The following is a 13,819-nucleotide window of genomic DNA, read 5'->3' as shown; positions in this document are numbered from 1 at the left end:
AGTGGTGGAGGAGGGCTGCAATGGAAGTATAGACGGAAATTTCGGAGGTGTTGGAGGAGGCTAATTTATATTATGGCTACACTCCTAGGACTAAAACTAGCTGATTCATTTCATAAGGAGCAAAAGAGCTGCACACCACAATTTATAGGTGGCTAACTCCGAATTAGGCTGTTTAACCCTCATTTGGACTGATTAATGCTAATAAGCAAACTTAGACCATCTAGGTCTAATAAGCAAATGCAACAGACCATAAGGTCTTAATTGAACAACATTTAAAGGAAATAAGCAAATCTAAGATGGATAGTGTGTGAGTCCAATAGTAGATCAAGGCATTTTGCTTGGCTAGGCTAGATCAGCTTGGGCTTGGGTCATAACATGTGGTCGGATCGTAAGACAAGTCATGGAGACAAAACAAGAAATACCATCTAGATTGCGGTCTCCACCATGTTCACAAGATTTGACGGAGGGCCATGCCGATTAATTGCAAACCTTGGTACTCATGCTCCAAGGATGGTTGCAATATCGTTGCCGATCCTGAACCACCCACATCCACCGATGAACCGGTTATGGCCGCAGCTTTGTAGTGCTTCCATCAACCTTAGCTAAACTAGATCGGCGTTGTCCACCTCATGATCATTATCAAAGGCCAAAGGAGCGTTCACCACCTCAAAAGATCAAGTCCAGCAAGGACCAATGTTTCTGGCACCATTGCCTCATCATGTTGTACCACAGGTCCGACCAATGTACCGAGTTTCCACTTCCGCGTCTAAGGGCCCATGGCCCCATATCTAGAGGAGGACCCTTGGGAGGAGTGGAAGGAACACCCTCATCAACCAAGAGTCCATCCTTACGAGCCGCTGCACCAAGGACATGAGAACGGACACGATTAAGCACTACAACCAGTCAACCATGAGCCATTCGAGTAGATTTTCCAAAATTCGGCGAAGGTGATCTGTTTGATTGGATCTACCGAGAGAAGCAATTCTTCAGCTATCAAGGGACCCCTGACCACTGCTACTGGCCTCCTTCCATCTTGAAGATGTAGAGTTCGATGGTTTCAAGTCGATTAATGCATGCAACTGTTTGATAGATGAGTTCACCGATGCACTATGTGCTTTTCGGACCATCCGACTAAGAGGACTTCCAAGCCATCTTGACAAAGTTGACACAATAGAACTCTATAAGAGTTTATTAAGAGGACTTTGAAAGAATTAGTAATTGAGTCCATGGGTGGTTGAACTCAGCTCACAAAAGCACTTTCACCTCTAGATTTTGTCATGATATCCAAGTGGAGGTCAAAGCTACTCACCTTATGACCTTGTTAGAAACCTTCTCAGAGGAACAAATGATGGAGCAGATATGGGAGTTGAAGTGACCCAGCAACTGACTTGGACCACATCTCGGGCATGGTGCATCCGAGGTGGGTTCTGCCAATCCCAAATCGGCCACCTCAACCTCGAACTGCCTCTGAGCCCATGAGACATGTTATGGATCGACTAGAAAAGATCTGCAATAAGGGAGTGTAGGCTTCGATTAGGGTGAATGATGGTAGATGGAGAGGGTGGAAAGAGGGATGATGGTGGTGGTGACGGTGATGGTGATGGTGAGGAAGATGAAGGGCAGCAATGGTGATGGTGTAGGGAGATTGATTAATTTACTTTTACTTCTAGGTTATCTAACTCCTATGATAAACTCAAGGCTAGAATAATTTCTCAATGTGATGAGCCTTCACAAGCTACAAAAGGAAGAAATAAAAAGAGAAGGACGAACAGCCTTTGTTTGAAAATTTTGGAACGCCACAAACAAATTCTGTTATGGTAATTCGTCACACTCAAGGAGGAGAAGGTGAGTGATAAGAAGCGATGGATGATTCACCACTAAACCAATGTTTAGATGAGAATTTCGTGACTCTTAAGCAAGAGAATTTTTGAACTCATTTCATGTCCGTGCCACTTCCAAAACAAGCCTTTTCAATGCCAAACATATTACATTCCCCAAAAGATAAAAAAAATGGCCACTAAACAATAATAAACAGCCAGCACACTTACTAAGTCAAAGGAACTGAAAAGGCACTAAAACATGAACAAAAAATGGAAACTTAATCCGTATTCTTCTGGTCCTAAAATGGGCCGAATCATGCACAAATGTAACCCAAGTTAGTTACCCTCACAAATGAGCAAAGTGGTCCCTTTATGTTTGATCTCCTCTTCGTTCTTTGCCAAGTCTTCTATACCGCCCATTTCTCTAGAAGGAGTTACTCAAGAGTACTTTACAAAGCCTTGGACTTAGAACGAGTAATTGGCCCAGAGCTAGGAGCCAATGACCCAATATGAGGCACATCATCTTCCTTGGGTTGATTTGGATTTGTCCTCAAATCCAAAAAAAGTCATCATTTTCAAAGTATGGAGTTAAATCTCTAATATTGAAAGTTGTAGATATATTGTAGTCGCCTCGTAATTGAATCTTGTAAGCATTCTCATTTACCTTCTCCAACACCTTGAAAGGTCCTTCGGCTCGGGGCATGAGTTTGGATTTTCTCTTGCTTGGAAGTCTTTCTTTCCTCAAGTGTATCCAAACTAAATCTCCTGGATTTTAGCTAACTGGCTTCCTTTCTTTGTTGGCAGCCTTCTCGTAACTTGCATTTTGCTGCTCAATCTGCTTTTAACCTTCTGATGCATTTGTTTTGATAAATTCTGCCTTTTGTGTGCCATCTACGCAGGAATTGGTAATAGAAGGAATTGATAATAGATCAAGTGGAGTATTTGGGTTGAACTCATAAAATACCTCAAAAGGAGTATGTTTAGTAGTCCTATGCAAACTTCTGTTGTAAGCAAACTCAACAAAAGGCAGACACTCATCCCAGTTCTTCAAATGTTTATGAACAATAGTACGAAGCAAAGAAGAAAGAGTTCTATTTATCACTTCAGTTTGGCCTTGAGGATGACATGATGTGCTAAACAGAAGTTTGATGCCTAGCTTTTTCCACAAGGTCTTCCAAATATAACTAAAAAATTTGGCATCCCGGTCTGAAACTATGCTCCTTGGAACTCCATGCAAGCGAACAATCTCCCCTAAGGAACAAATCCGCAATAAGAGAAGCATCATCAGTTTTGTGGCAAGGAATGAAGTACGACATAGTTGAAAATCTGTTAACAACAACGAAAACTAAATCTCTTCCTTGCTGAGTCCGTGGCAGCCCTAACACAAAATCCAAGCTCACATCCATCTAAGGATGGTTTCGAACTGGAAGAGCCATATTCAATCCATGCTTTTTTGCCTTCTTGCAGATAACACAACGCTCAATTATTTTGTGCACATCTTTAATTAACCTCAGCCAATAAAAGTGTTCCTTGAGTATATCCAAGGTTTTCTTTTCTCCAAAATGCCCCGCCAGTCCACCGTCATGTGCCTCCCTTACTAAGAGCTCCCGGATTGAACCCCTTGGAATGCATAACCTTCCTGATTTGAGGAGGAATTCTTCATGTTTATAATTATAAAACCCCTTCATAGCCCCCCTTTCACGAGCTGCATAGATAATACCAAAATCTAGATACTCTGAGTACTATCCTTTAATTATTCCCAGCCCCAACAATTTAACATTAAGCATAGATACTCTGGTACTTGATATAAGGAAAGGACTCTAAGAACTCGACCCATTTAGCATGCCTTCGATTCAACTTGCTTTGCCCCTTTAAATGTTTCAAAGATTCATGATCTGTGTATATATCAAACTCCTTTGGAAGTAAGTAATGCTGCGAAATCTCCAATGCTCGGATTAGTGCATAAAATTCTTTTTCATAAATGGAATAGTTCAATTGAGCAGCATTTATTTTCTCACTAAAGTAAGCTATTGGTCTCTTCTCCTGAATTAGGACAGCTCCAATTCCCACCCGGGAAGCATCACATTCGATCTCAAAAGTCTTCAAAAATTCTGGAAGTGCTAGTACTGGTGCAGTGCAAAGCTTCTCCTTGATTAGTTGAAAACTCTTTTGTGCTGCTTCACTCTATGCAAATTCTCTATTCTTCTTAATACATTCAGTCAATGGAGCAAGTATAAAACTAAAATTCTTGACAAATCTCCAATAGAAAGAAGCCAAACCATGAAAGCTCCTTACCTCCGAAATGCTAGTTGGAGTTTGTCATTCTCTTATAGCTCTAACCTTTTATTCATCAACCTCCACTCCAAGATGAGAAACAACAGAGCCGAGAAACATCACTCTATCTTTGAAGAAACTACATTTCTTCTGATTTCCATACAACTTCTCTTGTTGGAGGACCTGAAAACTTCATGAAGGTGCTTCACATGATCCTCAAATGTTCGGCTAAAGATTAAAATATCATCAAAATACACCACAACAAATTGGCCAATGGATTTACGTAGCACATGGTCCATCAACCTCATAAAAGTACCCAGTGCATTTGATAGACCAAATGGCATTACCAACCACTCATATAACCCGCATTTTGTTTTGAAGGCAGTCCTTCCATTCATTTCCTTCCTTCATGTAGATTTGATGGTAACCATTTCTTAGATCGATCTTTAAGAAAACCTTTGAACCACGCAGCTCGGCAGCTCTTGTTGATGGCTCTGCTGTCAACACACATCCTCAAGCTGCCATCTTTCTTTGGTACCAGAAGGATTGGTACTAAACAAGGACTGATTGATTCACCAACATAGCCTTTCTCCAAAAACTCAGCAACTTATTGTTGAAGCTCTTTGGCATCCTCAGGGTTGCTCCTATAGGCTGATCGATTTGGAAGGACAGCTCGTGGAATAAAGTCAATTTGGTGCTCAATTCCTCTAATTGGTGGTAGCCCCTTTTGGTAATTCTGCAGGAAACACATCAACAAATTAAGACAGAAGTCCTTCTATTTCTGGGGACTTTCTTCAAGAGATGAGACTTTCTTGGCATATATAAGATATGGTTCTAAAGAATTCAGTGATTGCTCAACTTCTTCCTTGCCCACAAAGAAACTGTTTTTCCTTTCTCCCTTCTCTTTTTTGATTTTCTGTACTTGCTGTGGGCTTAGGGGAGCCAAAGTTATCTTCTTACCATTCAAGGAAAATGAGTAAGTATTTTTGTTGCCATCATGAATCGCCTTTCAGTTATATTGCCATGGCCTTCCCAAAAGAAGATGGCTTGCACTCATTGGAACAACATCACAAAGAACCTGATCCTTGTAAAACTTCCCAATAGAAAAAGGAATTAAAACTTGTTTTGTAACTTTTACCTCGCCACTATCGTTCAACCATTGAAGTATGTAAGGTTGAGGATGTTGGTGTAGCTAAACTAAATGAGTTTGAAACATTTGCACAACTGCCACCATCGATGATAACTCCACACAGCTTGTTGCTAGTAGTGCAACAAGTGTGAAATATGTTCTCCCGCTGCTCATCTTCAGCTACAGCTTGTAAATTCAAAGAACGACGAATTACAAGTAATTCTCCTTCATCAGGTTATTCAATGGTGACTTCATTGGGGTCATCTTCTTCCACTTCCAAGTCCGCTTCATCCTCACTAACTGCTTCTCCTTGAGTTTCTTGAATGATCATGACTCTTTTGTTAGGGCACTCGGATGCGATATGGCTGCGACCAAGGCATTTGAAAGATTTAACATCACGACTTCTTTTGGGAGGTCCTGCTTGGATCACTTCTCTTTTTCCCTTGAAGGTTCCACTAGGGGTTTACTTTGAGACCCCTTTTCTGCTTGCTTTGAACTCCAACTATTGGAATTCCATGAAGAAGGTTGTTTACTCCTGGTGGGAAGACATGCAACAGCCCTGAACGAAGATTGGAAACTTAATCCATATTCTTATGGTCCTAAAATGGGCTGAATCATGCACAAATCTAACCCAAGTTAGTTACTCTCATAAATGAGCAAAGTGGTCCCTTTATGCTTGATCTCCTCTTCATTCTTTGCTAAGTCTTCTATACCATCCATTTTCTCTACAAGGAGTTGCTCAAGAGTACTTTGGAAAGCCTTGGACCTAAAAGGACTAATTGACCCAAAACTCAGAGCCAATGACCCAACATGAGGCACATCACAATGCTTGGATGCTTGATAATGGAGCCTAACCCTCTATATATAGAGATTGGGAACCCACTAGGTCTAGCCTTAAAGGCTAACACAACTCGAATTAGGATTTATCTTAAAAGCTTACATAACTTTATTAGATTTACCTTGAAGGCTTACTTGACTTAACTAGACTTATCGTAAGAGCTGTCATGACCTATTTGGACTTGCCTTAAGAATTGTCATGACTTATTTGGACTTGTCTTAATGGCTCACATGACTAAACTAGACTTGCCTAAAAGGCTTACATCATGAAATAATTATACTAGACTTACCTAAAAGGCTTACATCATGAAATAATTATATTAGACTTGCTTAAAAAGTTTATATCATGAAATGATTATACTAGACTTGCCTAAAAGATAAGATCATGAAATAATTAAAGGATAGATAGACTTGACCAATCGAGCTCAATGTCCCCGCGAATCGATCTGATCAAATCCGAATCACATCACTCCACCACGCTTCTGACCACCTTGTCCTCAAGGTAAGAACACTAGGAAGCGTTGCATCAACTCAAACTCAGACTCCCAAGTCGAATCTCCCATTGGTTGGTTAGACCATTCCACTTGTATGATCAATCTTTCGTCTACCCAAGAACCCAAAGTGGCATGGGCTCTTGGTCATGTGTAGCTGTATCGAGTATGTTGGTCACAACAGCTATCTCTGCTGCAACTCAGGCTCGCAAGGCTGAAACATAGAACACTACTACTCACAAATCATCTAGACGATCAAGTCGGTAGGTCACCTCGCCTACCCGTTCAATCACTTGGTACGGTCCAAAGTACCTATTTGCCATGTTCAATCACTTTTGGTTCATGATGGATCAAACTGAGGTATGACGGTATGGCTATAGTTTGATATACACCCAATCTAGTACTACGAACATCTGACTCTGGTGTTGTCGATTGTAGATATGCTTCATCCGGTTTTGTGCGGCCACCAAATTGGTCCTCAGCTATCAGATCTGAGCATCCCTATCCACTTGGGTTTCCTCAATGTCTATGCATTTTGTTGGTCTAATTGGTGTGTAGGAGACCAAGGTATGGGGTGACCTATCGTAAATTGCCTCAAATGGCATAGTATCTATGGCAGAAAGGTAGGTAGTGTTGTAGGCCCATTCTGCCCATGGTAAGAATTGGAGCCACCACCTTGGCTGCTCTCCAATGTTGCACCATAGGTATTGCTCCAAACACTAGTTCAACACCACTGTCTACTCATCCGTCTGTGGATGGTATGTCAAACTCATTCGGAACGTCGTGCCCTATAGATGAAAGAATTATTGCCAGAATTGACTAATGAACACCGAATCTCGGTCAGTTTAGCCAAATCACGTACGAAGACCTCCACAACCTTCTGTGTGGTGTAGGGATAGCCAAGTGCTGACAAGTGAGAATACATGGCGAGGCAATCAACCACCCATCAAGTCTTCAATGAAGTCCATTGAAATATCATGCTGATCCACCAGCAATTGAGGCCTAGTCGCTTTTGGGTTCAAAAGATGCTCTCATCGCTCTTGAGGGGTGATCATGGAAGTGGCTAATCAAAGCGGTCCGCAAGTTTGCATTAGTTGGGATTAGGATCTAATCTCCCTTGAGCAGGAGTCTGTCTCTCGTGCTATACTCGATCTGACTTGATGGGTCTTGAGTCAATTGAGCCACAAGATCCACTAGGATTGGGTCCTTCAAGGTGGCCTCTCTGATCCGATACAAGAAGTGAAGGGCTGGAATCGACATGGTTGCTAGTTTGGCAGCATTAGGTTGGTGCAAGAGTACATCGGGCTGCACAATTCTTCAAACCCTTTTTGTAAACAAAGTCATAGTCATACTTGATCAACTTGCCACCTTTGTTGTGTAGGAGTGTTGATCCTTTGCCTGAGTTAGTAGGGCAGACTTCTTTGATCTGTGCGCACTATGAACCACCTTCCAATCAGGTATGGGTGCCACTTGCTTATAAGCGTAGACCACAGCTAACAACATCTCTTGCTTGTATGTCGACAATTGGCGTGACCGTTGAGACAGGGCCTTGCTTATGTAGGCTATGGATCGCACTTGACAACAAAAGATCTTGGTGAAATATGGTAGGGCAAACACGAGGGCATCGGTCATGGCTTGCTTGAGTTCTTCAAATGCCTGTTCCAACTTCTTGTTCGACTCAAACTTGTCTTTCCGGAGTAGGGAGGTAAGTGAGGCTGCAACTTCCCATAGCCCTGGATGAATCAACAGTAGTAACTAGTAAGGTTGAGGAAGCCTCAGAGCTCCCTAGGCGTCTTCAGTCGTGGCCAGCACACCATGCCAGCCACTTTTTGGTATCAGCCTCCACATGTGCAGAAGAGATGAAGTCCCCTAGGTATTCAACTTGTTGCTGCCCACAATGGCACTTGCTTTTCTTCACCTTTAGCCCATGCGCTTGTAGTATCCCCATGACTGTCTATAGGTGGTGTAGGTCTCCTCTCTCGATTAGCTGTAAATGAGGATGTCATCATAAAACACGAAAAACATACCTTCGAAGGAGTGGGGGAAATACATAATTCATCAACCTTTAAAATGTTACTGCAACATTGGTTAGGCCAATGGGCATTACAAGGAACTTGTAATACCCATCACGGCTTTGAAAGGCTGTCTTGTGAACCTCAGCCACTCGAACCCTAATTTGGTGATAGCTGGCCTGCAAATTTAGTTTGGTGAAGATAGTGGCACTGGCTAAATTGTCCAGTAATTCCTCGATAACTAGTATTGGATATCGGTCCTTGATAGTGATGGCATTTAGTGCTCGTGGGACCAGCGAAGAGTAGGCGCTATGTCTTGCCTGGATAGGCGCACGGGTTGAAGGTGAAGAAAAGCAAGTGCCTTTGGGGGCAGCCACGAGTTGAGTACCTAGGGCACTTCATCTCTTCTGTAGATGTGGAGGCCGATCCCGCGAAGGTGGGCTAGCATGGTGCGTTGGCCATGACCGAAGACGCCCAAGGAGCTCCGAGGCTTCCTCGGCCTCACCGTCAATTCATCCAGGGCTATGGGAAGATTGCAGCCTCACTTACTTCGCAAAGGTGGGTTCGAGTGGGACGACAAGGTGGAACATGCATTTGAAGAAGTCAAGCAAGCCATGACTGAGGTGCCCTTGTTAGCCCTACCAGATTTCACCAAGACCTATGTTCTCGAGTGTGACACATCTGGGTTAGGTATCGGCACAATTTTGATGCAAAAAGGGTGACCCATAGTCTACATGAGCAAGGCCCTCTAGCAATGGTCGAGCCAATTGTTGATGTATGAGCAAGAGATGTTAGCCGTGGTCCATGCTGTTCGTAAGTGGCGCACATACCTGATCGAAAGGTGGTTCATAGTGCGCACTGATTAAAGAAGTCTGCCCTACTTAGGCAAAGGATCCACACTCCAACACAACAAAGGTGACTCTCCAAGTTGCTTAGGTATGACTATGCCTTGGTCTACAAAAAGGGTTCAGAGAACGGCGCAGCCGATGCACTCTTGCACCAACCTGATGCTGCCGAGCTAGCCACCCTATCGATTCCAACCCTCCCCTTATTGGATCGGATTAGGGCTGCCACCATGAAGGACCCAAGCCTAGTGGAACTTGCAGCTCAGGTGGCTCAAGACCCATCAAGTCAGATCGAGTACAGCACGAGAGACGAGCTAGTGCTTAAGGGTGACTGGATCCTAATCCCAACTAATGTAGACTTACAAACAGCTTTGAGCCACTTCCACAACTCACCCCTCGTAGGCCACGAGGGAATCTTTCGGACCCACAAGTGACTATGCCTCAATTGGTGGTGGATCGGTACACGTGAAGTCTGCCAACGAGCCAAAGCAGATTCGACTTGACCAGCCGGCCTTCTCCAACCCCTTCCCGTGCCCGAGCATATCTGGGAAGATATTTCAATAGACTTCATTGAAGGCCTATTGACTGTCCAAGGCCGATCGGTTATCATGGTGGTGGTTGATTGCCTCTCCAAGTATGCGCAATTATCTGCGCTTGCCCACCCCTACACTGCACGGAAGGTCGTGGAGGTTTTGTTCGCGACGTGGCTAAACTTCACGGGATATACCACAATCTTTAGTGTCCGACTGAGATCCGGTTTTCACTAGTCAGTTCTGGCAAGAATTTTTTCGTCTATAGGGCACAACATTCCGAATGAGCTCGGCATACCATCCACAAATGGATGGGCAGACAGAGGTCTTGAATCGGTGTTTGGAGTAATACTTATGGTGCTATGCTGGAGAGCAGCCAAGGCAGTGGCTTAACTTATTACCATGGGCGGAGTGGGCCTACAACACAGTCCACCACTCTACCATAAACTCCACGCCTTTTGAGGCAGTTTGTGGTAGGCCGCCTCCTACCTTTGTCTCTATACACACCGACTCGACAGATGGAATGCGTGGACATCGAGGAAAACCTTGTGGATAGGGATGCTCAAATCTGACGACTAAAGGCCAACTTGGCGACCGCACAGAACCAGATGAAGCAGATCTATAATCGGGAACACCAGGAGCGGACGTTCGCAATAGGAGATTGGGTCTACATCAAACTTCGACCCTACGGCTAGACCTCGGTTCGACCCATCATGAACTAAAAGCTAGCACATAGGTACTTTAGGCCATACCAAGGGATTGAATGGGTAGGCGAGGTGGCCTACCGACTTGATCTTCCAGATGACTTGTGTAATACCCCCAAAAAAAATTAAATAATAATAATAAAAATAATAATGTAAAATAAGTTGTATAAAGAAAAAAAGAGATAAAAAAAAACAAAAAGTTTTGGTGTTGCATGGCACGAGCTCATGCCATGCAAATTGTGGATGCACGTTGAGGGCACCACATGCGCCCACAACTGGGCCAACTGGATGCGGCGGCCCGGCACCGCTGCAACTGCCGCCTCACCTCCTCCACCACCTTCCCTCTCTCTCTCTGTCTTTCTCTCTCACATATTCTCTCTCTCTCTCTCTCTCACATATTTTCTTGCCGACACCAGCCTACTGCCGCCGTCACTACCGTCGCTGTCACAACACCATCCTCACCATCTCTCTCTATAGCTCTCTCTCTCTAAAGACTAATTCTCTCTCTCTCTCTTACCCTCCTCTCTCTCCCAATCACCTCTCTCTCTCTCTCTCTCTCTCGCTCTCTCTTTCTCTCCTTCACTTATCGACGCCGGCCTGCTGCTGTCACCGCTACGACCGAGGTGAGCCTCCCTCCCTTCCCTTCTTCTCCTTCTTCTTCTTCTTCTTCCTTTCTTCTACTTCTTTTTCCTCTGTTCGTTTTACCTTCTCTGGTAATAAAAAGACATGTAAAGTACTTATGTTATTTAGTTAATCTAAATTAGATCTTTAATTTAATTTGTCAAGAATAGATATATCTAGTAACATGGTAAGTGTAATTTCAGTATAGAAATGAAGTGTACATAATTACAACAAGAATCTATCTTTTTGTCGGGTTAATTTTAATTAATAAAAAGACTGACATATTTGTTATAAATAATTTCAGATCTCGACCCCCCTGTTCAAGACCCTGTGGACTTAGCTATCGTGGCTTGATTCTTATCGTAGCAGTGTGAACAAGTGGTGGTTTGGTATTTGCAGTGGTGTGAGTAGTCTTATCCCCTAGAAGCCTTTCTCAAATTAGGATATAGTATATAGTATGTACATGCATGTTTTGGCCTCCAGCATAATTATATGACTTTATCTAGATATGATTACAGTCAAACATATTTTATCATGCATTTGATTAGGCTAATCTTAGATATGAGTATGATGATAATAAATAGAGATAATTATACTGTTATGATTTTATATGAAAATGATCTTCTAGTATGAGTGTGCATGTGATAGATTAGTAGGAGTATGCATGTGTTAGATACATGGTTAGAGTCTACATTGCATCATTTTTCTCATAATTCCTGTTATGCATTGACTCGTTATCGTACCGGATATACGCATGTGATCTGACATTTAGAAGGAAAGCACGAAATGTGATTGATATGATAGTTGATAGAAAGCGTGAGGATACCCGAGTAGGCGCCGGGGTCAGGGTTGCCTGGAGTGATGATTATGGTCACTGATATACGATATCTCGTGGCCTATGTCTGAGGTCAGTTGAGTCTGTGCACACAGACAATCAAACACATGCCGTTTGCCACGATATATGTGACGAGTTATCCTCACGAGGTTTTTATTAACTATGTGGGTGCCCGGTCTGAATGGATGTTCAGGTAGTGAGGTATGATTATATTTGAGATACTCTTGCGGGACGCGGAGTATGGTTTGAGCCTTCAGATATGATGTTGAGGCTGGGTACTGGGTGTTGACTGTGCACAGTGGTCTAGTATGATAATGGTATACCGAGATGTTGGTGGTGATTGTGATACGGAGAATTTCACCGATTCAGTAATTATCATAATTTATACACCAGTGCATTTGACATCATGATATAGTCGGTATGCATCATGTGTCATATTTGAGAGAGAGTTATGATGATAGTATGACATGGAGATCTATTTATTCATTGTCGATGATTATATACTTCTATCAGTTATGATATGTTATCTACTTTTCAATTATGTATTATTGAGAAACATTCAGATACCCATTCATGACATAATACTCTTTCTGATTTATATTATTCAGTACTTGATTAATTCTCTGTTTGGCTTCACTGATTCGGGGTAAGGTATATTCACTGAGCCTTTAGCTCATGACTCTCTTTGTTTTCTTCTTTCCAAAAATCCAGATGAACGAGAGGAGCAGGATACCCCCTTAGAGGTCTTGCCAGTGAGTGAGGAGTAGAGTGTGGTGGTTAGTGTTATATGTCAGATGGATTATCTTATCTAATGTATTAGTGGACATCCTCCAAAGTATATCTGTATCTTTGTCTTATATTTTAGCAGGTAACTTTGTACTTGTATAATTATGTATATACCACCGTTGTGTATATGTAGTTGAGAAAAGTTCTTGATGATGTGTTGTGGCCTGTGTGGGGCCCAAGTAGGGTTATCTGTATGTTGTTGACAGTTAGACTTAAATTATTCTTAGTTCAGATGTTTTAGATAAAATTATGATGTTATTACAGGCTTATTTGATTGTCAGTAACTAACCAAATGGTTTGGGTTTTACATTTTAGAGTGGCATCAGAGCCTAGGTTTGTTAAGTATCCGGCATATCATCAATACATGTAGCTGCTGCATATTTGAGAACTACTCCTATTGGGGTTTCCTCTACAGTTGGCCGAGGTAGAGGAACTGGAGGGGCAGGTGCCTCTCAACCTGGGCAGAAGTCTAGAGGTGGCCAGATCTTCGCGATCACGGAGCACGACTGTTTGGCATCCAATGGTGTGGCCACAGGTACTCTGAAATTATTTTCACATAAAGCAAGAGTTTTATTTGATTCGGGTGCCACAGATTCCTCTATTTCAGGTTCTTTTGCTTGCCATACTGATATACTAATGGAACCTTTAGAGGATATTCTTTTGATTGCCACACCAGTAGGAGAGACAGTTGTTATTGATTTTGCTTATAAATCTTGCACAGTTAGTGTAACACCAAAACCCTAAACACATGCATGGCATAAGGCCATATGCCATGTGCGTGGCACCTAACAATTTGGTCAGTTGCTGACTATTACAAACCACTAGAGATGATCCGCAACAAGGGAGTGTAGGCTTTGATTAGGGTGAATGATTGTGGATGGAGAGGGTGAAAGGAGGGATGATGGAGGTGATGATGGTGTGGAAGATGATGGGCA

At 42.7% G+C, this 13,819-nt stretch overlaps 1 pseudogene; it reads right to left on the bottom strand.

Moving 5' to 3' along the window:
* Window positions 1-666: 666 nt before the first annotated feature.
* LOC140772007 (uncharacterized) lies at window positions 667-8,499 on the bottom strand (annotated as a pseudogene).
* Window positions 8,500-13,819: the final 5,320 nt, after the last annotated feature.

This window comes from Typha angustifolia, chromosome 12 (assembly GCF_048772165.1).
Source record: "Typha angustifolia cultivar Huaian chromosome 12, ASM4877216v1, whole genome shotgun sequence".
Taxonomy (NCBI): Eukaryota; Viridiplantae; Streptophyta; class Magnoliopsida; order Poales; family Typhaceae; genus Typha; species Typha angustifolia.
Note: the sequence above shows the minus strand (reverse complement) of the source record. Positions and strands in the feature narration are given on the sequence as shown.